This window comes from Eurosta solidaginis, chromosome 5 (genome assembly GCF_040869045.1).
Source record: "Eurosta solidaginis isolate ZX-2024a chromosome 5, ASM4086904v1, whole genome shotgun sequence".
Classification (NCBI taxonomy): Eukaryota; Metazoa; Arthropoda; class Insecta; order Diptera; family Tephritidae; genus Eurosta; species Eurosta solidaginis.
In genome coordinates this window covers 125,554,789-125,580,584 of record NC_090323.1, presented here as the reverse complement: position 1 = coordinate 125,580,584, position 25,796 = coordinate 125,554,789, and the positions used below count along the sequence as shown (strand labels likewise).

General features: G+C 41.4%; 1 protein-coding gene and 1 pseudogene across 1 annotated transcript in view; one reads left to right on the top strand and one right to left on the bottom strand.

Moving 5' to 3' along the window:
- The window catches only part of Dscam4 (Down syndrome cell adhesion molecule 4), a 2,049,237-nt gene that overhangs the window by 484,745 nt on the left and 1,538,696 nt on the right, over nucleotides 1-25,796 (top strand).
- Nucleotides 18,942-19,987, bottom strand: LOC137252882 (uncharacterized; annotated as a pseudogene).

The following is a 25,796-nucleotide window of genomic DNA, read 5'->3' as shown; positions in this document are numbered from 1 at the left end:
AACTAACTGGAGATGCGTAAAAATGAACTCGCACGATAGGAAGCAGTCCATGGGGAATTACTACATACGTAGTTTAGAAATAAATACTTATATGCAAGTAAATAATTGAATATATGGGTAGAATAATACCGTTAAACGTAGGATACCTTATGTAAATACATATAATAAGTAAGATTTATTGCTGCAGGATAACTGTCCACCTGCATGTGGACAAGTATAAAAGGCCTTGTTTAGAGGTGAATAGGACTCCTGGGATTTTTCCATCTCACGTTTTCTTTATTTTAGTAACTTTGGGGGTTTTTCCAGCCCCATCGTTAGAGGGATTGTGGTGGTTTTTTCCACCTCCGCAACCTTCAGGAAGAGCAGGTTACTTTAAATTTTATACTCGGTGGGGGTTTTACCAGCTCCACCGACTGGGAAGAAGTGGTGGTTCTACACCTCCGCTTTCTTTACGAATAGGTTGAGATTTTAGTTTAAGCGTGGTCCCAGTGTGGGTTTTCCCAACCCCATCGGCGTAGAACCGACGGGGGTTTCCCACCTCCGTCGCCGTAACTTTAAGGGTAGTTTTGCAATTGATTTTAATAAAGAGTTTATAACGTTTAAACAACAAACAGGATCTTTCTCTTTAAAAGAAGACGATAGGTATTCTTCTTTTTTCCCATAGGGATCCTGGACGGACTGAGCATACCCCGGCGTAAGGAAAAGTTCGTCACATATGTATGTAAGTGATTTATTTTGCTGCTGTCCTCATAAGAGTATTCACATCGGATCTGGTACGTACTAATTGCGGCTTTTCGTTGGGTTCAAGTCTGAAGAAAACTTTTCCTCTTATAGAGAAAGCCGACGTTAAGAGTTTTTTTCTCCGGAGCTAAGAGGCATACGACAAGACTTCGCGTGTCATCTTGGGCAAACTCTCGTGCACATATACACTACCACAGCCTGGCTGATCGATGTCAGAGAGTATGAGGGATCGTTTACGTGATTTGCAGAGTGCGGAAATTATTTTAAGAGCTGATTCCGCTCATGCGAAGAGGAAAGTTCATAATGGGAGCATGGTTTTTGTTTTGCGCATTTTCTCTCGAGCTACGTACTCTGAACGCATTGCGCAGCGGGAGTGCTTTGTCAGGCAGCTTTCGTTCGATGTTAGGGGGATACCGTTTAAGACTATGTCCGTGGCGACTGCGCTGCTTTGTAGCTCTGCGATTTGTGCTCGCATACCTACTAGTTCTTTGCGTAGAGTATTAACCTCGGTGCAAGAGTTTTCAACCGCAGTTACTCTTGACTCTATCGCAGTTACGGAAATATAAGACACGAGTCAGACCCGTGCGCAACTTGCGCAACCAATATAAAAGTATCTTATAAAATATCAACAAGAGTCAGCTGTTCTATCAATCAATTAAAACTTACAGCTTGCGCTGCCATCTAGAGTATGGGAGCAACTGCCGGCAATGCAGTGCAAGTATCATAATAGTGCCATAGTACATATAGATTTCATTGTGCGCTCACAATTGGTTATTTTTAATAAATTATTTTAATAAAATATAGCTAAACAAAAGCACTACAATCAAAATTGGCTAAAGCTCGCTAATAGCCCGAATCTCCATCTTTACAACCAAAACTTTATTTATAGATTTGGATTCCAAATAAGAGCGAAAAAGGGACCCGAACATAAAAACAGCAATTAGAAATAATATATACTGTAACGAATTTAGAGCAATTCCGCTTATTTGCAACCTTCTACTAACGTTCGAATCACTAAACTGTAACAATAAATAACTCCACTATTCAATAATGCAAAATGGCATTTATTCAAGTACTTCACAATACTGCTACTTCTCGACAGATAGCGTGCTTAAATCAAACTCATTGCTGATTGATCAGATTGCGCTCCTTTATACTCTTAGATTTCCTCGTTCCATATTTCTAGGCGCTTCTATTTCTAGAATTTACTTCTCGTTTACAAGCTACAGATGTACGATTTTATAGCTTCTCTCGTAACCCATGCGCGTGTATATGTGAGTGATACTTGCACAAATGATTGCATACTTTTGGGAGTATCTCAGATATACGCATGTGTTTGTGCGTTACTCTCCGCTGCTTGTATGGACATATGGGTAGACATAATGATTGATTTGTTGATGTACATACAAGTCACTGCTTAGTATCGGCTTAGAGATGATAGTATCCCTTAGTGTTGCTAATATTCGTCACACTGCCCTCCACCTAAGTCTGATCGTCCCGATCAGACAAATTTCCTGATCTAAACGCCGCTAGCATCTCCAAATGAACCACCTTCTATTCCATAGTTTCCCAATGGTTTGTATGCAGTAGATGGTTTCAGTGATCTTCTTCACAACTTTGTACGGGCCTTCCCAACTGTACCGAAATTTGGATGGGACACCTTTCCGCCGGTGAGGGTTGTATAACAGTACCAAATCTCCCTCCAAGAGACCTTCCGAATTATTGTTCTCATCGTACCTGCGTTTCATCTTACTACTCATTATCCTGGATCGTTCCCTCGCACTCTGTTGTTTGGCCAATGAACTACTTTGTCGTCCAAGTTGTAAATAGGGTTCCCGATTATTTATTCGGTGACAATGTCAGGTTTCGCGAGGAAAAGAAACTGGAGAGATCTGGGAGATATCTGTTTATTTTGTTACAAAGCTAATCGATCTGTGCACATGGGCCTGTGGCCATTATTGTGCAGTCATCGGCGTAGGAAACGATAGAGACTTCTTCTGGTGGTGAAGGTAGCTTTGGTATGTAGAAGTTAAACAAAAGTGGGGATAGGCCATCACCCTGTGGCACCCCTTGTTAAATTCTTCTTGGTTTGGATATTATGTTCCTGAGTTGCACCGATGCTTGCCGACCAGACAGATAACTTGTGGTCCTTCTTTTAAGACTTGGGGGAAGGGGAAACCCTTTCAGATCTTGCAGTAACGTGCCTTGGTTGACCGTATCAAAAGCTTTTGATAGGCTTAACGCAACGAGTTCTATCCTAGGGGGGGTTTGATTTAATCCGCAATTTATCTGTGTACTCATGCTATTTAGTGCGGTGGTTGTCTGTGTATTTTCGGAAGCCATGCTGATGATTGGCTAGTTGGAAATTTGCATTAAAGTAGGGAAACAGAATGGCTCCAAGTGTATTGGCTACTGGACGATAAGAATCTCCTATGTTAGCTGGTTTCCCAGGCTTTAGTAGCGGGACTACCTTGGCCATTTTCCATTTTTCGGGGAAAGGGACAAGTTGGAGACTTTTAAGCATTGGCATGGCTATGCCGTCTGAGCCCACTGATTTAGATGGTTTAGCATGAACGATGGCATCCTCAACCTCCCTGACGGTGATGGCAATTGGGGACGCGCTGTATTTATGTTTGTGCGCGCGTCTGATGGCGACCGTGTAACTTTGTTAACCGTAGAATGCATGAAGTAAGGTGGAGAGCAGCTTCGACGTCGCCATCTAAACATCCCTTCGTGAATGGCAATGAAACATTTCCCAACTTGAGAATGAGAAAGGGACACTTTTGCGGGATGAAATACAATATACATAAATACTTGGTGTGATTTAGCTCCAATGAGTTTAATGCCAAGTTTCTATTGCAATTAGCGTAGTGCTCCTTATTTAATTGCTGAAAAACTGAAAGCTGGCAGAAGTGCACGCGAAATGTTTGCAAACCTCTGCCGAGAGGCGACCCTACTTAAGAAAACTTGTTTCTAGTTGAACATTTTTTTCTAAATGTTGTTTTTGCTTTGCCCGTGAGCCCAGGATCTTCGGTGTGGCACGTCACATTGAAGATACACCTGAAATGAATAATGCGTTATTACAACGAAAGTAATAGACGCTACCATCAAGGACATGGTAAAGGGCTGCCCTCAGAATCACTTATGTCCCCAGCACACCACCTACACAGTGAGGTGAGAGGACTCCTTCAGGCTGAGCTCAGGGGGTCACTGCCGGTAAACAGTGAACGGCCTATTAATTTAGGTTAGCTGCGAATATTAAAATAAGCAGCCCCTGACTAAGAGCGGCTGGGGAGGAGGGTTTGGCTTAAAATGCCTCATGCACCCTGTGAACCCCCAGAGACGGGCGAGTAGATGCCGCCCGTAATTTAAGCATCCACAACCCACATCGAGGTTGCACCGAGGGAATACCTACCCAAGATACGGAGGCAACTACGCGGCGAGAGATACACATTCAGGAAGGAAAAAATCTCAATTCTTAATTATTAGGAAAGTTTATATTTGATAGTATATTAAGATTGAGCCCAGCAAGGTCTTAATTAAGGTATACTAGAATAAAGATTTGGAAATTTTTGTTAAGGGCTGGCGAGTGTGACACTCGCAAATCTTAGTACACGGCTTGACACCCCGTCAAAACGACTTTCCGGCTAATATGACATTCGTCTCCGTCCCGTTAAAACCTTGGCAGACCTTGGGGCACGTTCGAAGTCCGATTAACGCTGATATAGCTCTGAACGCAGTTTTCATAAGGGACTGCGCAAACCTTCACGTGGCCTCCCTGCCTTCGCATAGATAACCACGGGATTATTCAAGGTGACTGTACATTCCGACTAAGATAGCGCCCCAAGTGGGGAGCCAATCACATAAACGAGTAAACCAAACAAAAATAAAAATCAATGTAGGAGAGGTACGCTCAACCCATTTATGAGACGAAAGCTACTTCGTTCCCCAGAAGAACCTGGTCTATCGGCCGTAGGTCAAAATATTTTGTCACACACGGGGACAAAACCAAAAGGAGCGGAAGCCACCGGCAAGCAGGAAGCCTCTCCGGCTGTTACTCCAAAGGGAAGACAGGAGAAGGCTGAAACAGGCACTCCTTCATTAAGTGACCTCATTAAGGAGGCTACAGAAGATCTTCACAATCCTCAGGCTTCAGGAGGGATCGAAAACAAGATGACCAAGTTAATGAGATCAATTGATGATCTGTTTGAGTTTTTAAAGGGCGTAATAATATACGCGCTGAAATTAAGCGCTTGGCCTACATAATAAAGGCATTGTACGTGGAATCCGTGCTGGAGGTAAAGGACTAAAGAAAGAGAGTAGTTTCCAATGATACGTCTAAGGAAGGAAGCCCGTCACCCCCAGAAAAGAGACCGAGGAAGAATTCGAGTAGGGAAAATCAAGTAGCCAAGCCCACGATCTCAGCCAAGGACACTACGCCTAGACATGGCGAGAGTCACAAGCGAGTAAAACCGCAAGCGCCATTGAACCAGAAAAATTTCGAAAGGGAAAAAACACCACAGCTCAAAAGTCAGGAGAGTGGCAGGTAGTCAAACCCGAAAGGGCGAAATGGAAGAAAATTATTAAAGTCAGGCCGGATGCAATCATAATTTCGAAGGTTGGAGATGCTACGTATGCTGACATACTGCAAAAAGTGAGGAGTTGCGATGAACTAAAAGCCCTAGGGGGTGACGTCAAAACTATTAGAAGACGGGCAAAAGAAGATTTGTTGCTGCAGCTAAAAAGATATCAAGAGGGAAAAACAAGCACGTACCAATCAGAGATTGAAGCAGTCCTAAAGAAGTCAGCGAAGGTCACAGCAAATTCTCAAATGATCACAATACAGCTCAAAGACCTCGATGAGATTACTATGCTCAATGAGATTTGTGATGCGATCCATCAGCAATGCAGGATAGAACGTCCTGATTCAACTGCCACAAAAAGTATACGTACAGGGTACAGCGGTACAAAATCGGCACTTGGTTGCTGCTGCAGCTAAAAAGATATCAAGAGGGAAAAACAAGCACGTACCAATCAGAGATTGAAGCAGTCCTAAAGAAGTCAGCGAAGGTCACAGCAAATTCTCAAATGATCACAATACAGCTCAAAGACCTCGATGAGATTACTATGCTCAATGAGATTTGTGATGCGATCCATCAGCAATGCAGGATAGAACGTCCTGATTCAACTGCCACAAAAAGTATACGTAGAGGGTACAGCGGTACAAAATCGGCACTTGGAAGCCTACAGCGGATGATGCTAAAGTTGCGCTAAAGGTGCAAAGAATACGAGTAGGATGGGTATCTTGTCGAATAAGAGAGGTAAAAAGGAGAAATACTGTTATAATAGGTGGTGGGCCTATGTACATATAGCCCAGAAGTGCAAAGAGACTATAGATAGGTCAAAACTGTGCAGGAAATGCGGTCAGGAGGGACATAAGGCCCCAAATTGCTCCAACGTACCGAAATGTGCGTTATGTGGTGGACAACATTCGGCAGGCAGTTTTAGATACCCACAACGGGAAGGAAGCAACCAGATCGCCCTATGGGATCGTTGCAACTCAATTTAAACCACTGTGGAGCGGCCCAAAACCTCTTATCCCAAACAATGGTTGAAGGAGGATTTGACATAGCGGTACACTCTGAGCCGTACAGAAATAAGCAGGAGCAAGGCTGGGCCACGGATCGGTTGGGAAAGCCTCAATTTGAATACCAGGAAAACTTCTTCCGCAGGTAAAGATGGCACCGACAGTGGCTGAATTCACTAGGGCAAAAATCATAGGAATATACACTTTTCGTTGCTATGCACCTCCGAGCATGACTAGCACAGAGTTTGAGAACATTATTCTTGGGATGACCATAGAAACACAGGGTAAACGCCCGCTTATAATAGGTGGAGACTTCAATGCATGGTCAACTGTATGGGGTAGTAGTAGAATTAACGATAGATGTACAGTTCTTCTCCAAAGCCTTACACCCCTGAGGCTTGAACTTCTAAATGAGGCAGGGAAATACACATTCCAGACTGGCAATAGACGCTCCATTATAGATCTCACTTTGCTAGTAGCGAAATAGCGAGACGAGCAAAATGGTCCATCAGTAACGTCTACACACATAGCGACCACAAAGCTATTAGCCTAGAGCTAGTGGAAACTTCACCAAAGACAGCTTCCAACCAACTGCAGAGAAGAAGATGGAACACCTTTTTGAACCAGAAGCATTTGATGTTGTTTGGAATGATGCCATAATAGGAAGAACACATGCGGAAGATCTGTCGGTTCAAATATCTAAGTAATTAGGTATAGCGTGTGATGCTGCCATGCCCAGAAGTCGCGCAAAAGTAAATCGGACCCCGGTATATTGGTGGAACGAGGAAATAGCGGAGGAACGTAGAAAATGTCACAAGGCACGGCGAAGGGCACAGAGGACACGCTCGTCGCCACGATATAATGAGCCACACAATACCCACATAGCCCAAAGAACGGCGCTTAAAAATGCTATAAAAAAGAGCAAGAGAGCGTGTTTCAAGGAACTGATGGATAGTGCCGATCTTGATCCTTGGGGATCGGCTTACAGAACGGTGATGGCGAAAATTAAAGGACGGAAATCAGAGAAGCCTACATGCCAGATATTAGTGCGAAGAATCGTAGAAACTAATTTTCTGACACAAGATTACTGGACCTATCAAAGTGAGGACCTCTAAAGTAGGGAAATCCCAGAAATAACAGAGCAGGAGGTACTGGATACAACACAAAGAGTTGCGGATAGTAAGTCCCCAGGACCAGATGGAGTGCCGAATATAGCCCTTAAATCAGCGATGAGGTCTAGAACATCGGTATTTACGAATCTCTTCAACGTCTGTATCAAAGAAGGCGTCTTCCCCCTCTCACGGAAACGTCAAACACAGGTTCTTTTGCTGAAACCTTGTAAGATGCCCGACCAGCCATCTTCATACAGGCCACTTTGTATGTTGGAGCGTCTGAAGCAGACCCTGGAAAGCTCAGGTGGCTTATCAAATAGTCAGTTTAGATTACGAAAATCTAGATCCACGATAGATGCAATTCAAACAGTCGTCAATATAGCTCGCGGAGCCATAATCGGAGGCTAAAGTAAAAGGAAGTTATGGGCACTGATAACTTTGGATATGAGCAATGCTTTTAACACCGCGAACTGGATGCAGATAATGATAGTGCTACGAATGTGGAGAAAGTTTCTAGAGTTAGTGGAGCCCTAACGCAAATAATGCCCAACATTGGCGGCCCAGGCGAAGTTACACGTGAGCTATTATCCAACGTAACCAGGTCGATGATATTATATGCAGCACCAGTATGGCACGGATCTAAAATGGTCTACCAAAAATATATATTAGCGGCCTACCGTACTACTGCTATACGCATGTGCGTGTCGGACGGTGTCCGACGACGCGATCCATGTTTTATCCAGGAAAATCAGAGTAGATCTACTCTCAGGTGAAATGGCCAATCTCTATGGCATTGGAATCAGCCGACCATCCGAAGTTGCTAAGAGAAGCGCAAGGTCACGAACAATAGTTAGGTGGCAAGAACGGTGGGAAGAATCGAGAAAAGGGCGCTGGACCTTCATGCTAGTTCGGAATATAGCGGAATGGTAGGAGCGAAAACTCGGCGAACTAAATTACCCCCTCACACATATATTAAGCGGGCACGGTGGCTTCAAGGAATATCTACATAACCGTGGGATAGAGGAGGATCCTTTCTGTCCACACTATCCCTTCGAATTGGAAAGCGCAGAACATCTAATGTTTCACTGCCCTCGTTTTCACAGCGAAAGACTCTCTGTACACAGAGTTTTTGGAGAGGAGCCTTCCATTAGGAATTTAGTTCCCCGAATTTGCGGACAAATAGATTGTTCGACTGCTGTGAGCAACATGGCCTTTATATTTATGACGAAATTGATGCATACGAAAGGGAGCGCAGAGAAATGCGCATACGAAGTAGTGACGTTATGCCTAACGGCGGCCCCACGGTGTGCGGACACATGAACAAGATTAGCCTGGTTTCGTTGGGCCACGTGAGGGTAGTGCGCTACCCCAACGTCCAATAAAAAAAAAAAAGAGTATGACACCTGAGAACATAGCCGTATGTAGAAGAAAACACAGCAGGTTCTAAGTGATAACTGCAAAAAGGCGTCGGACCTCTATGCCAGGAACTTACCGGCGAGCCCCGATCTAAAAATAAATATTCCGAACTCCCAGAAGAGAAAAGCACTCCTCCTAGGGAGACGCGCGTCACTCTAGCTCAGCTTGGGTTAGGCTAAACTCTTACCTATCCAGAAACAACCCCGACATACATTATGTGTATCCTGCTAGCAATGTGTCTCCATATGACACCAACCATCTCTTTAAATGAAATGTGGAACCACCGCTTCTAACACCTCTCTCTGATGAGACAGCATGTTTCCTTGATGACAACTTGTGAATGGTCGCACCTATTGGACGGGACGAAGCACTGCTACTACAACAACAACATAGTAAAAAGATCTAGAGGCCAGCAGAAATTTTTACGAAAAGAACGAAAGAAGCAATCTGGCAATGTACACTTCCAAATCTGCGCACCCCAATTCTCGCCCTTCCCCTTTACCAGAAAGAAAAGAATTAACGAAATCGGCACACGCCTGATATTAAGACCAAGGAAATAAGGAATTCTTTTTTATATATGTATAATAACATCAGGCCTGAAATTTTCCGAAAAACGGTCCTGTAAGCATACGTAGATATATGTCTTGGAGGTTAATACAACATTAAATCAAGATGAGGCTATTGCGTCAGTACGATAAAAACATAGTGCAGTTGGTTGTATGTCCCTATAAAAATCAGAAATAGCTGCTGAAAAATTGTAAACAACTTTAATTTTGCTGTTTTCAGTAATTCGAAACATTATTTGGGCTGTTAAAAACTGAAAAAATTAAAATTTTAAAATAATTGATAATGAAATACTTACAGCTTTAAAGTACAATGAAATACCAACTTCATTGTTTACTTTATAGCAGAGCCGGCCAAAAGTTGCACATTGTGCAATTTGAGTTCGTATTTTCACACAGACACTAACGATGTGCGATCACGATCGTTTGCTTTCGCTTGTCACTCACTAAAATCAACAGTGAATGCAAAAGGAAAAGTCCATGCTACTTTTTGGGCACATAATAAAAACAATATACTGCAAGGTTAAAGTGACTTTTAATACGTTTTAGTTAGTATTATTAAGTTCCTTTGAACATACATATTAATATTGACAATTTAAATATTAATAATTAATAATAATTAATTAATTATTAATAAATATTGACAATTCAATATAAGTACCTTTTTGTACGTTCTACTTAGTTCTATTAATTTTTATAAATTTTTTTTTATTGAATAGCTTTATGTTTTGAAAATATATATTTCTATCTTTACATTTACTTTATTTTATAGTTCTTTCTTGATGAAAAAGTGATTTTTTAAGTAAATTTTGCATTGAAGAAACACCATAACTTCTTTTATAAAAAAGTTTTATCTGGCTAGCTCGACCTCCGCGGTCTTAGTTATATGAATATAAGTAAGTATTGTTAGGATTAGCTTGAAATCAAATAACCAGAGTCCTTTTTAATTTCGAACTTCACAGTCCATATTTTCGTTTAGCACACTGTAGGGAGTTGTCACTCAATTTTTACACACACTTATGCAATTGTTTTAGTATTTGTGTGGCCGGCTCTGCTTTATAGTTTGGCGACTTCAATTGAGGTTATTTTCCGAAAAGAGTGGAAGGCATTCGAATGGAGTGGAATGAAGAGCAGTGTTGCATTCCTTCAAAATACATACCTTCAATTTTTATGCTTCGGCTGATGACTACATATTTGTGTGTGTGAGATATCTCTTCGTCGCCTTCGACATAAGAGTGACTGCTTTATTGTTGTTGTGTATTTATTTAGTAGCAGCTTCGTGATGCTAATATTCGTCGCAATATGAATAAAAGTAGAAAAAATAACTAAATGCGTTATATGTATAAGCAACCAATTTCTCCTAATTAATGCATAAGAAGGGTGGAGCCGTGTGTAGAAGTCCACGAAAATGTGGAAAGCCTCTGATCGCCATTCACCTGGGTATGGCCTGAGCGATTATTTTCCAGTCGCTTGCGGCCAAGTATCCTCTGGGTAGCCACTGGTGAGCTAATGTGATAAGGCGACAACCTGGCTAGGCCACTCTGACATAATCGGTTTAAGGGCTTGCCAGGGGATCTTTCATCAGCAGCGTCTGTACACCATGAGGTGCGGCTGCAAGCGAGCATCTGGCTTGGATCAAGCGGGTCGCTATATAAACGTGCAAGTAATATTTTCACCCCCGCTAAGCGGGTTGTGCGCTGGGATTGGGACCCGCCACGTCAAACCACACTCCAACGAAAAGCAACAACAAACCTCGGATAAAAAGACAACCCTTTATTGATGACGACCATGGCAAACTGCTGCTACCAGAACTGCTACGGGATGTCTCCTTATGACGCCCGAGCACCACTTACAAAGTGAGTTCAAAGAGCATAACAAAATGCTGAACTGGCAGTTTTGGCTAAACTGTCACAAACCAGGACACCCCAGCAAACAACTGCTTTATATAGCCCCGACTCCACGGGGGTTAAGGGAACATTTTCATAAGCACTATTATGTGACCAGGCACCTGCTAACACAGCCGTTTGATCCAGACAAGCATAAGGAGGCCCTAAGCAAAACCCGCACAGTGTCGGTAAACGCGTTTGCAAGGACGCGCCCGGGGAACCCTGTTATCAATATACAATAAGCTACTCTTGCAGAATAAGAAAGCACATTACCAAGGGAGACTCGAGTCACCCTGGCCCAACTTCGTTCTGGATACTGTAACAGGATAAACTCTTACTTCTCCAGCATCAACCCCGACATACATAATGTATGTCCTGCATGACACTAACCATCTTTTCAATCTTAATGTAGAACCTACTCCTCTAACACCAAACTCCGTATGTTTCGTCCCTGCTGACACTGCCAGTTTCCTTGGAATATCGCTTGATGCCAATTTGTGAGTGGTCATGCCCATTGAATGGGACGAGGCACTGGTAACACAACAACAACAGGACCTGGAAGTAGCAGAAAAAGACAAGGGTATAGGCGGAGGTTTTGGAAGGACAAACAGCTCAATGGTGTTGCGAGTCTAACAAACACGCTTCGAGCAGGGGAGGTAGAAGTCGGGTTAAACACCAACGCGGAAATAACAGATCTAGTATTACTTACTAGAAAATATAAGGCGCCTAGTTGGGCTAAGCCTAATCTTGGAGGAGTAACCCTACAAGAAAAATTAAGCACAAAGTATCTAGGAGTTATATTAGATAGTAAGTGGTCGTGGACACTCCATGTGGAAGAGAGAGCGAAGAAGGTCTCCGCGGCACTGTATGCATGCAAGAGGACGCTGGGATGCAAGTGAGGCCTATCGCCCAAAATCTCTCATTGAGTATTTACGGAAATACTTTACTATGAGGTCCTTGTTTGGTGTATAGTCACACAAAAAGGTATGTACACCAAATAAATTTAGGGGGTATGCAGGTTATGAATGATTAGCATAACGGGAGCCCTAAAAATGTCACACGACAGCAGCATTGAATGCCATTCTACATATCCCGCATACAGACCTCACGGCAGCTTTAGTGCAGGCCGCATGGCAGTATAGCGCCATCTAATATTAGGAAAGCGGAATATAAGGTCCCATGCCTGAGCTTCGTAATAGATCCGGGGCCAGAATTGAGCCGGAGGGTTAGTGCCAGGGTGCAGAAATGGCACCCGAACCGAAGATTACTGCGGTGTCTTTCAGTCAGAAATCATGGCCGTGCTAAAAGCAGCAGACATTTCGGAAGAAGCGTGCTTAAGCTGCAGTCGCGTCAATATAAATATATATACATATTGATGGTCAGGTGGCGATTAACAACGATCACATCACTTCATCAAGAAGTGTCTTGGAATGCAAAGCATTTGGAAAATGACCATGCATCTATACTGGGACCATGCATCTATACTGGGTTTCCGGTCACAAAAAGATAGATGGTAACGAAAAGTACGATGAGTTGGCAGCACTCGCTGAATGGACGGCATACGTCCCAATCCGTTTGGGAAAATACAAAGGGAGACAGGAGTTGCATTTGATCGATCAAGCAGGAAAGGCGTGGACAGAAGTGTAGCATTGCCAAACTTGCAAGATTATTTTCAAGGCTCATATCTATGAAGAGAGAAGACTTAAGGTTCATGATGGGCATACTAACTGGGCACTGCCTTCTAGCGTCATATGTTTGTTAGGTGCGCTGCGGGAATAAGCTATTTAGCATGTTCCGTGTTCATGTCCTGCGCTCGTCAGGTCAAGCCTCCAGCTTTAAGAAGCTGTGGAGTTTCCAGATCTTGAGGCAGAAATTAAGCTAGGTCGCACAAAACTTCTAGTATTTGCCAAGAAGTCGGAGTTTTTCCATACCATCAGTCCTGTCACCTGGCTGGGATTCCTCGTTTGGTCGTCAAACAAATTCTGGTGTCACTATGGGAAGATTCAGTCTATTTGTCTTTATTAACCAGCCAGTTCAACCTAAAATAACCTAGTTGGGAACAATGTGCTACCCTGAAGATCCAGCCATTCAGTTCCGTTGCCTACACTTTACATTCCCTTTAGGAAAGGGCATAAACTCTCCCACAAAATGAAGTACAGACCGCAGGCGTTATCACTTATCCTGAGTATAACTTCATATTGTAACGAATTTTGGGAAATTCCTCTTATTTGAAACCTTCTGCTAACGTCCGAATCGCTAAGTCATTGAATAAATCACTCCAATATTCTGTATTGCAAAATGGGCTTTATTAGACTACTTTGGGATTAGTACAATTATACTTCACAATTATACTTCGCTGTTCAACTGATAGCGTGTTTAAATTACTGACTACTCAGCTTGCGCTGCTTTTATACTCTCTGTTGTTTCGTTCGCATATTTCTCCAAAGGTCCAGACGGTTCACCTTCTGAACTCTTGTATCTCCTACTTGGTAATTAGTTATATGCATGTATATCTGTAGTCCATGCCTCTCGCATTGCCATATGCGTGTGTATGTGTGAGTAACTACTTCGGATGATGACCACATGTGTGTTTGTGAAATATCTCTTCGTTGCCTTGTATGTATATGTGTAAATGATGACTGATGTATTCATGTCCACAATTGTGGCTTGCTTCATGTTTTTGTTGTTGCGTGATTATTTACTAACAGCTTAGTGATGCTAAAATTCGCCACAATATTTTAAATAGTTATTAATGTAGTATTTTCATAATAAATCAATGCTGCAGATAAATCGAGAAGCGCCACCTAATTTGTGGACCGAGTGTTGTCAAATGAAACTCCATTTTGTAATATAGAGGGGAATAGGAGTTTCGAAGTCAGCTGTTTTGTTAATTGAAATTTCGTTGCGCATTATTTTGTTTAAAAAATTGAAAAGTTTAATTATTGTTGTGAATATGTTTGAAATTAAGAAATAAAGTACAAACAATGGACAGTATTGCATTTCATATGGTATCGACCGAAATTAGTAACGAATTGGTGTTACAGCAACATCAACAGAGGAACATAAGAAGAAGAAGACGGCGGTATAATACAAATCCGCTGGAGTTGCCTGTTTTCATTCAGCAAAGCAATTTTCTGACGGCCAAGTCGGGTTGAATTCGTCTTTCCTCATATGCCAAAATCTATTTAAGCCTTCTTAATAAATCCTTGCACAATTTCTGGATGGCTGCATCAAATATACCAAGAGCTCTTTCGTTGCTTATGATATACTTCTCGACTTAACCCTTAATTACATACCATTAAAAAAATAACGTAAACCGCTATCCTGAGTCCCCAGGACTCACATTCTATATATAAAAAAAAAAAACACCAAAGTTATTATTTTTTTTTTAAGTTTTATTGAATTGATGATAGAATTTAAGTTCTTATAACATAAAGTAATGCATAAAAGTCATTAATCTCAATATAAATTCCTCTTTTGCGCTAATTTTCTGAGTGCGTAAAAAAATGTAAAGAATTAAATACTTCAGATTGAACGAAAATAAATTATAAAAGTAATGCCATAAAAACTAAGGGTTTTATATATTTCACTTAAACATGACATATTTATTAAGAAATAGACCTAAGAAGGTTTAGTCTCCATACCAAATAAAAAATCGTGCAACGGGTGAAGTCATTCAATCGAAGCACATGTCCTACAAACTTTTTAGCACATGTTAGACAAATTGGTTGTTTACAAGCAAAACAGAGGTACGCAGTTTTAGTTCTTTTTTTATAATCACAAGTACAACAATATTTCCTTTGATCCCTCGCTAATTTATCAGTTTCCGATGAACTTAAATCCTGGGGTATATCACCTTTAATTATACGAGAAATCGCCACACGAATCTCTTCCGGCATAGAAGTGTTATACAAACGTGATTTCAAATTCATTTCGTTTAAGTTTTCAGCAACCACCATATCAACTAAACGGTAAAATACTGCCATCGACCATCGTGGTGCACGGCGGCTACATGAGTAAACTGAAAATTTTTCATCCACTTAATCCACTCCTCCTTTTGTACTATTGTAGTAATGTATTATATCCGATTTATTTGATGTTTGATTTATTACACGATCGTGATGCATGGATGAGTACAAAATCACTGCTCGGTTTTTCTTGGGAACGTAGCTAACTAATGTCACGTCTTTGGTAAATCCAAAAGACGAAGAATTCACAGCCCGACTTTTATTTGGTAGAAACTGCTTTGGTATTTCAGCCTTATTTTTTTAAGCGTTCCCGCGGTAGTTAAGCACTTCGTTTTCAAACATGTAATTAAATCCATAGACGAATACCAGTTATCAGAAGTGACATTGCGGTTGGACCCAAAAATAGGTTCACACAAGCGCAAAACGGCTTGTGTTGGCACAGGTCGTCTCTGGTCTTCATCTGACAAACCTCTGCTATCAGAACCTTTCCCGGTATAAATATAAAGATTGTATATATAAAACGATTCTGAATCCACCATCATCTGCATTTTTAAGCCATATTTTTTCGGTTTGCTGGGCATGTACATCTTAAATTTTGATCGACCACGAAACTTAATCAACATTTCATCAACGGTATAATTTGGTCCGAGAGTGTAATTTTCTTTGGAATTAGAAACAAATATCGATAAAATTTGTGTTACAGCACATCCTGGATCATTGGGAATGTTAATGTGTCTGTCTTAAAAATTATCGAATCTCAGCGCGATAAGTAGTGTACAAAAGCGATTCTTGGATATGCTCGCTATAATTATCTCTCTTCCTGTATCATCGGTTGCAAATAATGATAAAATACTTTCTCTGTTTGATTTAAAAACAGATGTATATATTAAAACTGTAATGAATGCCTTCATTTCTATCAGGTTTGTTTCTTTGAAGTCATGTTTTAAACTTGGATGCTTAAGACGCAGTTCCTCAAGTTTTTTGTTCGTCCAAGTAAGTATTAAATTCCACATATCTGTACTAAAAATGTTAAGAAAAGCATCTACTGGGCTTAGATTTTCCATCATCGGCTGACAGTCCACACGTAAGAGGTTGTGTGCAGCAACTCGAACATTTCGTGTCGGAGGGACCACTGACCATTTAAATCTATTCTTACCATATAAATAATTATTATTTGCGTCTTCCTGCTCTTCATCTTCACCACCATCTCCGCTATCACTATTGGTATACTCTGCGGCAGTGTCATGGTCAGTTTGAATGAAGTCAGCATCATCATCGTCCGAAAATATTTCAGATATACAATCTCGAGAAGTTCCTGCACAGTCTAAGTTTTCTTCGTCAAAATCGCTTCCATTTTCATCCTCTTCGAGCCATTTTGATATTATTCTTTCAGCATTCCTACTTATAGCGTTCACGCTTTCACATTTTCTACGTTTGGCAGACATATTGAAACAATACTGTTAGAAAACACAAACAACTTTAATAAAATTTTGTCACGTAAAACACTACCATGAGTCCACGGGACTCGCACTTATCCATATTTCAGATTTCCAACACTAACGTGCTAATGCTTTTTCTCTCGTGCGTTCTTCACTCGATTACGCGAAGGTATACGAACGTGTGGCGGTTAAAGTAAAAAAATGAGTTTGTTATGACGCATTGAAATTTTTAGTAAGACCCAGGGACTCAGGGTATGTGATTAAGGGTTAAAATAAAGAGTATTGTGGTAGAATGTACATATTTTAGCACAAATTTGTACAAATAATATTCTTTCTTAAAAGAGCCAATTTACTTTAACGATTTTGCCGCATTCCCTTTAATTTAACAAGTGAAATACCTCGTAAGAAATGGCAGAGAAAACTTCCTCTCACTCACATTCATAATACTTATTTTTATCCCATAACCGGTTTCCCCTTTTTCGAACACTGTTCAGAATAAGAGGAAAAGGGAGATGCGAAAAAAGTCACGAGGAATTTTTATTAAGAATTCGAGGAATTGGAAAAAGGGAAAAACTCGCAAGGAATTTTTGTTTAGAATTGGGCAGTATACGTAAATTAATATTAGTTTTATGTAAGTTTTTTTAATTTAGCGCATGTTGGAATAACCAGGTGAAGTAAGCCATCAACTGTCTTCCTCTAAATTCTTCTTTGTTCTATCTTTCGGCTATCTGAAAATTTTTCAACAACGTTGTCCCCGAAAAGGTATTGTTTTTTTGTATTTTACAGGAGTAAAGTATGCCACTTTTAGTACTTCTTCACATGAACGATTAGCTCAATATCATGGATTCTTACTGAAAATTATTACAGAGATTCATCATTTGGGTATTTTCGGCATTGGTTCATAAGTTAGGCAGTTTAAACAAGTATTTGCCTTGAAATTGCTTGTATTAATTTCAGCTCCAACCAAGGAGTTTCCTGGTCATTCCTGCAACAATACCACCAACATTTTCGTATTATACTTAATTTATGTAAAAAAAATTTTGAGAAAAACTTTACAAATTTTACATAGGATACTAGCGAGACCCCGGTGCGCTTCGCTACACCAATGGAAATATTGGAAAAAGAATAAAATATCATAGAACTTTTTAAATCTTTATTTCAATTCTTAATCCAAAACATTTAGATACACTACATTTTTCGTTTTTCCATCTGGGATATGAATAAACAAACAACTTGGAATGCCTACTCTGTAACAGGCAACGTGAAAGGCACGGTTCCTCCAAATTCAATGCGCATACTCGAAGCGTTTGTCCTTGCGCCTTGTTGACTGACATAGGCGCACTGGAAATTGCAAACGCTTGAATTCAAATGGCATGTCTGTTGGTATCAGTGGGATTCGCGGTATAAGCACAATTTTACCTTTCGCTTTGCCGGTCAGTATTGTTGCTTCAATTAAATTCGTCATCAACTTTTTTGCATTCATTCTTGTTCCATTACACAATTTTGGTGCATTTAAATTCCGTAATAAAATAACTGATGAGCCGCCCTTCAAATTTAAACAATGCAGTGGCATACCAGACGGTTCCAATGAATTCAAAAATTCAACTGGATAATTCACTGCGTCATCTTGATTCATTGTGCTATCCACTGACTTGTATGTTGTCACCACACCTCGCAATTTTTTCAGAATGTGATGATCGATTTCACTGACATGTACATTTTTTGGTGCCAATATTGCGCGTTCTCTCAACCAATCGTGATTCATGTAATTTTGAACAATATTTGGAAACACTCGTTCAATTAATTCTTCTTTTGATTGGATAATTGTACAAAATGGTATGGCAATGTAATCAAACCATTTGTTTTGTCAATTGGAAGTTTGCCATTTCCGGTCTCTAACAATTGCTTCGAGAACCGCTCTGCAGACTGATTATTGTGCAACTGAACACGCATGTTTATGTGTAATGTTAATTTTTTCACGTATCGCCACAAAAGGGAAGACTTCAAACATGCATTGATCTCATCTGCCGGTGTTGATCGTGGAATAACGGGCAATGCTTGTCGAAATTCACCTGACAATAAAATTAAAGCACCACCAAAAAGCCTTCGGTTTCCACGTAAATCTTGCATCGTTCGATTTAATGCTTCCAACGATTTTTTGGTGCAAAACTTTTGCCATCGCTGAATTTTTGGATATGTTACAGGTTGGAGTTTCAACCACCTGTATATTCAATGGCAATTTATAACTAACTGAGCTGTTCGTCCTCCCTCCAATAAAGTTGCAGCAATTCCAGGAGAACCGAGTGCCAAAGCAATTTTCTGTTGCGATCGAATAGTTGCTAAAATCAATGAAATCACAAATGGTTTTCCGGTGCATCCAAAAAATATAATACACCAGTGTTGATTAGAAACAGCTTGCATGATTTTGTCATATATATCCTTTTGTTGATTGTTCAATTTGGTGATGTTGGATTGAACAAATGTACGTAAATTGTCACAATAGAATTGTTGTTCACGCTGCAACTCTCGATCAAATAAATCATGCATTGGACGATTTGGTGAAATCAAAGCTAACTGCCCCAATGCTTTATTGGCAATCACAAGACCCATATCTTCAATTATTATCAAATCTTCATTGTACATTTCCAATGTAATCAGCAAATTAGGATCCATTGCTCTACGACGCATCCGAATTAAAATATCTTCAGTCATGCAATCTTTATATTTATTCCACAATTCAATTGGATTCGATGGCATGCATGTTGATATTATAATCGAAAATAGCATTCGTATTTGCTGTGGATGAGATGAAATCGATGCCTCATGAAGTGTTGCGTGCCAATGAGTGTCATTTTCTAACAAGTGCAAGAGCTGGCATGCTTCGTGATATGTCTGACAAAAATGACCGTGAACTCTTCTTAAATCCTGAAATGATTTTGGTCCTCGAACGTTTACCAACAACATTCGCAAATAGAAACATTCAGCGTTGTTGGGACGTACCATATACATCCTGCCCAAGGCATCTGTTTCGAAAATACCTGGATGACCATCAACTGATGTTCCTTGTTTTCGCCGTTGAAATTTTTTCGATGATGCATTGCAGGTGTAATATTGCGGTATATCAACATATATCAAATTTCTGGCAAATGTGTCGATTTCACACAATTGAAAATGAGCAGTTAAAGTAGTTGCTGGTGGTTGGGCTGCTCTCTGCTGTAAATTCTCAGTAGTGAAATAAACTCGTTGACCATTCTCCAGATGATCTGCCAAATGGACAACAAGAGGATGTCTTTCGTGCAAAGGAAACGAAAAGTAATACCAAACTGCTTCATTACTGCTTACGTATCGCCCCATTTGATATTGAGTGATTTCATCATTTCTATTTTCACCATCTACTCTAAAAACAGCCATATCACTTCCTTTATTCACATATTTACAAATGTATTTGATAGACTTTACTGAGTTACTGTACTCAACATTTATTTGAGCCTTAAAAACTTTTGACAGTATCGGTGAATATGGCACGACCCAACGATTGTCAACTTCGATGTCTTGATTGCGCACTCTTATTATCGCCGTTTTACCATTACTTTCAAATGATCGACGTCGATACATTGGATAACCGTCATTGCCTGTTATGGTATCGGAAATTAATGCTCTCGGATACCGCTTTGAACATTTCCCATCGATCATACATGATGAATTCATATTTATTTCACCGCATAGACTGTGAATCATGTTTTTTGTTACCACTTCAAATAATTCTGGATCGATGGTTTGATCTGGTATTTCGCCTGATATGACGCTATCAATCTCGTCCGGTGTTATTTTACGTACCAGCCATATCAATATGTGTGCGTGTGGCAAACCTCCTTTTTGCCATTCAATCGAGTACATCCAACATTGTACCTTTCCAAAAACGCTTAATTTCACAATTAATTCCATCAGTGCATTCAGTTTTTGCCAGAATACACGTGCTGTAACATCGTGTCGATCTGTTGGTGACTGACCGTCGAACAAATTATTTTTTATATCGTTCCACATCGGATTACACGTAAAAGTGTTGAAAAGATCTGGTCAGCCGTATTTTCCAATATATGACATAGCATCTTGTGCATATTCGTGCATGTGGGCTACCAATATAAGAAGCTGGTAATATCTTTCAATTTTTGCATACGTGTTTACAATGTATTGGTGAAAAAGTTTACCACATCTCAGAATGTAATTTTGTTCTGGTGCACGAATCATCAATCGATAAGAATAATAATTCATCGCACTAACTTTCTTTTGAACATCTCGACCTGTAAAAAATATGTTCATTCGATTTTAAATTTTAGTTTTTATTTAATATCTGATTAATATAATTAGTATATTATTTACCGGTTCTTGGATCTATGATTGGTATATTAATGTGATAACCTTCATCACCTTTCCAATGTAGAATTGGATATTGTAATGCGTCGTAACTGCGATGAAGCCCCGAAACACACTGTAATTGTTCATTTCTACGATGAAGTAAAATATCGCCGGATTGAAACTGATCGCCAACAATTACAATTACCACTTCATCAATCGTCGGTACATTAAATTTTCTGGCATGCTCACCACAAGGCGTTTTATCCGCTCTGATTATGATTTTGTGATTATCAGATGGCATACGATCGAGAGCGGTTTTGAACAATTTCACCAATTCATTGTTCTGATGAAAAAATCTTTGGAGATCGCAAATAATCGCTCGTTTTGTATGTGAGCCAATTGTGCAACGTTCATCCAACTCACGATTTTCATCTCCGATAAAATATATTTGCAAAATTGATGGTTAGCGTCAGGAAATGGTAACAATGCACCCGCTCGATGATAAATCTGACCTTGAATCTGTAATATGTATGCAATATAATTTGATGTTGGATCAAAATCCTTAAAAACATTGTAGAAACTGTTACTTAGATCTAGAGAACAATTAGATATTCCACATGAAGTATTCGAGCGCGGACAAATGAGGCCGGAATTCCTCGTGAATTCCGAAAACGGGGAACCTATGGGGAGCCGGTTCTTGAAACTCGGGATAATGCGAAACTTACCAGCTGTAGCTAGCTGTCCAACAACAAATGAAAGATGCAAATTAACTATGCAAAGATGTAGGTATATATAAATATATATATATATATATATGCTAACCTGTCGCACAGACCTTTATTCAAAATGTGGGTAAATCACAAAGTAATGGCAAAATAAATGGTATGGTAAAACACTCACCTGGTGGTCGATGGTAAAAGAATAAGGGAGAGCCTATAGCTGTTCGTCCCTTTTATAGGCCCTAAGGAACTGATTCCATTTAACGGAACCGTTTTTAGTAGAGCAAAGTCCAAAAAAGAAAAAGAATCGCCAGCGAGTTTCCACCAGCGACCTCTCCAGGTGAGGTTTAGGGATGATAATGCAGGCTTTAACATGCCGCCCGCCTTGCAGCATCACTGCAATATAAATTCAATATTAATATATAAACTTCATTATAAATTCAATTACGTATAAGCATCATTGTAAATTCATTTTTCTTAACGCTAAAGGTTTTTGCTTGCCAGCTCAGTATGGGGTTACTCCGAATATGACCCATCCAAAAACGGTGTTCTGAGCAGCCGGTCGCGTCGGGTTCCAGGCCTAAGTCCAGGACAGAGTATGGCTCCACACGCGTCTACTCCCAGAATCAGAGACACTGCGCTTGAGCGGTAGAATGAGGGGTCTGCCAGGCGCAGGTTGTCGAAATCATCGGCGACACGCGCATCAATAGTACGCTCAGGGGCGCTCCTTACGAGGCTCCCAAGGACCTTTGCCTGGATTTGCACCCTCTCATTCAGACTCTTCAAGGTAAGGCTGCAGTGTTTCCTTTCATTCCGTGGCAGCAGATGGATTCGTTGTGCAAGGCCCCGAGATATGGTGGATATGGGTTGTCCAAGGTCGAGGATCGCGCGTACTGCATGAGTTCGTCCTCTTGTCATTACTTTGGTCACCACGGTAGGCATAAGGACAGAAAACCCCGTAGCATTTCTGGCAGCCCATTGGATTCGCTCTCGAGCGTCTCTTAGCCCTCGGGATGGACCTTGTTGTGCGGCGCGCCTGCGTTGGTGTCGCTGTGCTCGATGTTGGTTGGGAGAAGGAAGCGGCCGAGAAACTATGGACCGGATATCCGACAGGGGTGCTCTGAGTACCGGTGTTTCGGCGGTGACTGGTACAAGAGCATTTATCTGCTCGAGGTCTTCATCGCTGACACCAATCTCCAGTATTTCTTCACTTGACTCGGACAGCTCTCGACCACGGTATGATCGCGGTCGCTACCTTGGCCGATTTTCCACCTCGTCAAGGCCCTGTGGCACGTCATCTTCGCCGTGGTGTCTCCCATAGGTGGAGAAGGCTGTGATGCCACTCATGGCATCGGTGACAGGCAATTGGCACAATGGCGGTGGAGGAGGACGGCGCGTAGTCTCTTCCCTAGTTCCATACGGCGCAGTTGGCGACAGAAAAGAAGTCGGTGGTTGTGCTGACATAAGGGGCATCGATGGGTATTTTTAGTATTGGCTCGGACCATTTTGGTTTGAACGACTTTTATCTGAAAGAAGAAAAAAGAAATGAGAAAGAATAAAAAAGAAAGCTGAAAAGAGAGAATTGGGTACTTAGGGGTTTCGATAGGTATTAGGACTAATTTAACTATTGGCCGTGTAATCACACCACGGGCTGTGCGTATTTTTACCACCCGTACTCGATTATCTTGGCCTGGGAAAACCTTCACCACTCTACCAAGTCGCCATTCATCAGCGGGTAAATTATCCTCTTTGATAATGACTAGATCGTTAACCTCAAGATTTCGCTGGGGGTGTTGCTACTTAACCCTGTTATTTAGCCCCTTCAAGTACTCTCCCTTCCATCGTTGGCAGAATCCTTGATAAATAGCTTTGAGATTTTGCCATCGGTTGACGATTGACATCCTTGAACCTCTGGTTCTGCATTCGCGAGTATGGCGCTTCCAATCAGAAAGTGTCCAGGGGTGAGGGATTCAATGCAGTCGGGGTTGTCAGACATCGGACTGATCGGTCTCGAGTTCAGACAGGCTTCTCTTTTAGCTAGTAGAGTGGATAATTCCTCCATTGTGAATCGCATGGTAGTTGAAATTTTGCGGAAATGGGTTTTGAAACTCTTCACCCCTGCTTCCCATAGTCCTCCCATGTGGGGTGCTCCTGGTGGGATAAAATGCCAGTGGATTTTTGATGGGCATATGACATAGTGGTATGCCGAGCAGCTTCAGTCATGAAATTCCGAAAGTCTTGCCTTAATGCCTTGTTTAGTCCTACAAAGTTCGTCCCATTGTCCGAATACACCTGGTGGGGACAGCCTCGCCGAGATATGAACTGCGCAAATGCAGCCAGAAATGTGGCTGTCGATAGATCGCTTGTTGCCTCTTAAGTGTATCGCTTCCGTAGCAAAGCAAACAAACACGCAGACATAACCCTTCGTTAATAGGCATGCCCTTCCCGTATAATTTTTGATGTCGAACGGACCAGTGAAATCGATTCCGGTATTAGTGAAGGGTCGTTAGAGCTCCGTTCGTTCTGGCGTAGTGCTGCCATCAAATGCTCATGTGTCCTTCTCCTGTAGATGAGACAAACTTTGCAATTATTTATTACATTTTTTATAAAATTTTTTAGCTTCACGATCCAATATCCTTATCGCAAAAATCGTAGCATTAGTTGATTTCCTCCGTGTAGGGAAATCAAATGGGAAAATTTTACTACAAGCCGCGAAAACGCGCAGTCGTATGCGAGAATAATTGGACAACGTTCGTTGTAGGGTATCGTCGACAGCTTCAATCTTCCTTCCACGCGCATTATTCCGTCCGCATCGAGGAAGGGGTTGAGGGTGCGGATGGAACTCTTTGAGCTCACGGCATCAGTTGAAGCTAGCATCCGATACTCTTCAGCGTAGCATCGTTTCTGCGTTAAACGAATAAGCCGGGCTTTTACCATCTTAATTTCTTCTGGTGAGATATCTGGGGTGCCCTTGCGGGGGGTTAACTTAAGCACAGGATGCGTGTTGCTGTAGAACTGGAAGATCCGTGCGATGACTCTGAGGGCTCTAGAAAAGTTCGAAAATCGCTCGAGAATATCCGAAGTTCTTGAGCGCTGGTGGTATGAGCTCGGAGCCTCGTTGTTCTAGGTCCGTTTCCATAAGCAAGGCATCTGTTTTGCTTGGCCACTCCGATGGGGGCGCCTTCAGCCATCTTGGGCCTTGCCACCAGAGCGTGCTGTCCGCCAACTCTTGTGGAGTCACACCGCGACTGCCCAGGTCCGCTGGATTATCGCTAGATTCCACATGATTCCATCCCTCCACTCCGACGAGCTCATCAAATTTTGCGACCCGATTTGCCACGAAGGTTGTCCAGCAGCACGGTGGCTTCTTCATCCAAGATAGCACGATGGTCGAGTCCGTCCATTTGTAGATGGTCGGCTGCGTTACGTCGAATTGGGAGAGCAAAGCGTGGATAAGTTCGGCCAGAAGCAGTGCTCCACATAATTCCAACCGTGCTAAAGAGACGGTTTTAACTGGGGCCACCTTGGTTTTACCTACCAGTAAACTGACATGAGGAGTCCTGTTTGTTGTGCGGTCGTACACTCTAACATACAGGGCGGCTGCATATGCCTTTTTCGAGGCATCGCAAAAACCGTGGAACTAGATTTCATGCCACGGTGTGAAATGAATCCACCGTGGAATTTTAATTTCTGAAATGTGGGTATAATTTTTTAGAAAAGTGTCCCATCGCCGGTGAGGGTCTGCAGGGAGGCTATCATCCCAATCAATCTTCGTAAGCCATATGTCTTGCATCAAGATTTTGGCTTCTACTACTATGGGTCCTAACCATCCTGCGGGGTCAAATAATTTGGCAACATAAGACAAAACCTCACATTTGGTGTAATTTGGTTTTGTAGGGATTTCCTGAACGCTAAAATGGAACATATCGTGTACCGCATTCCACCGTATACCTAACATCCTGGCTTCGCTGAGGTCATCAATTTCCAGGAACTCCTCCTTTAGCAGGAG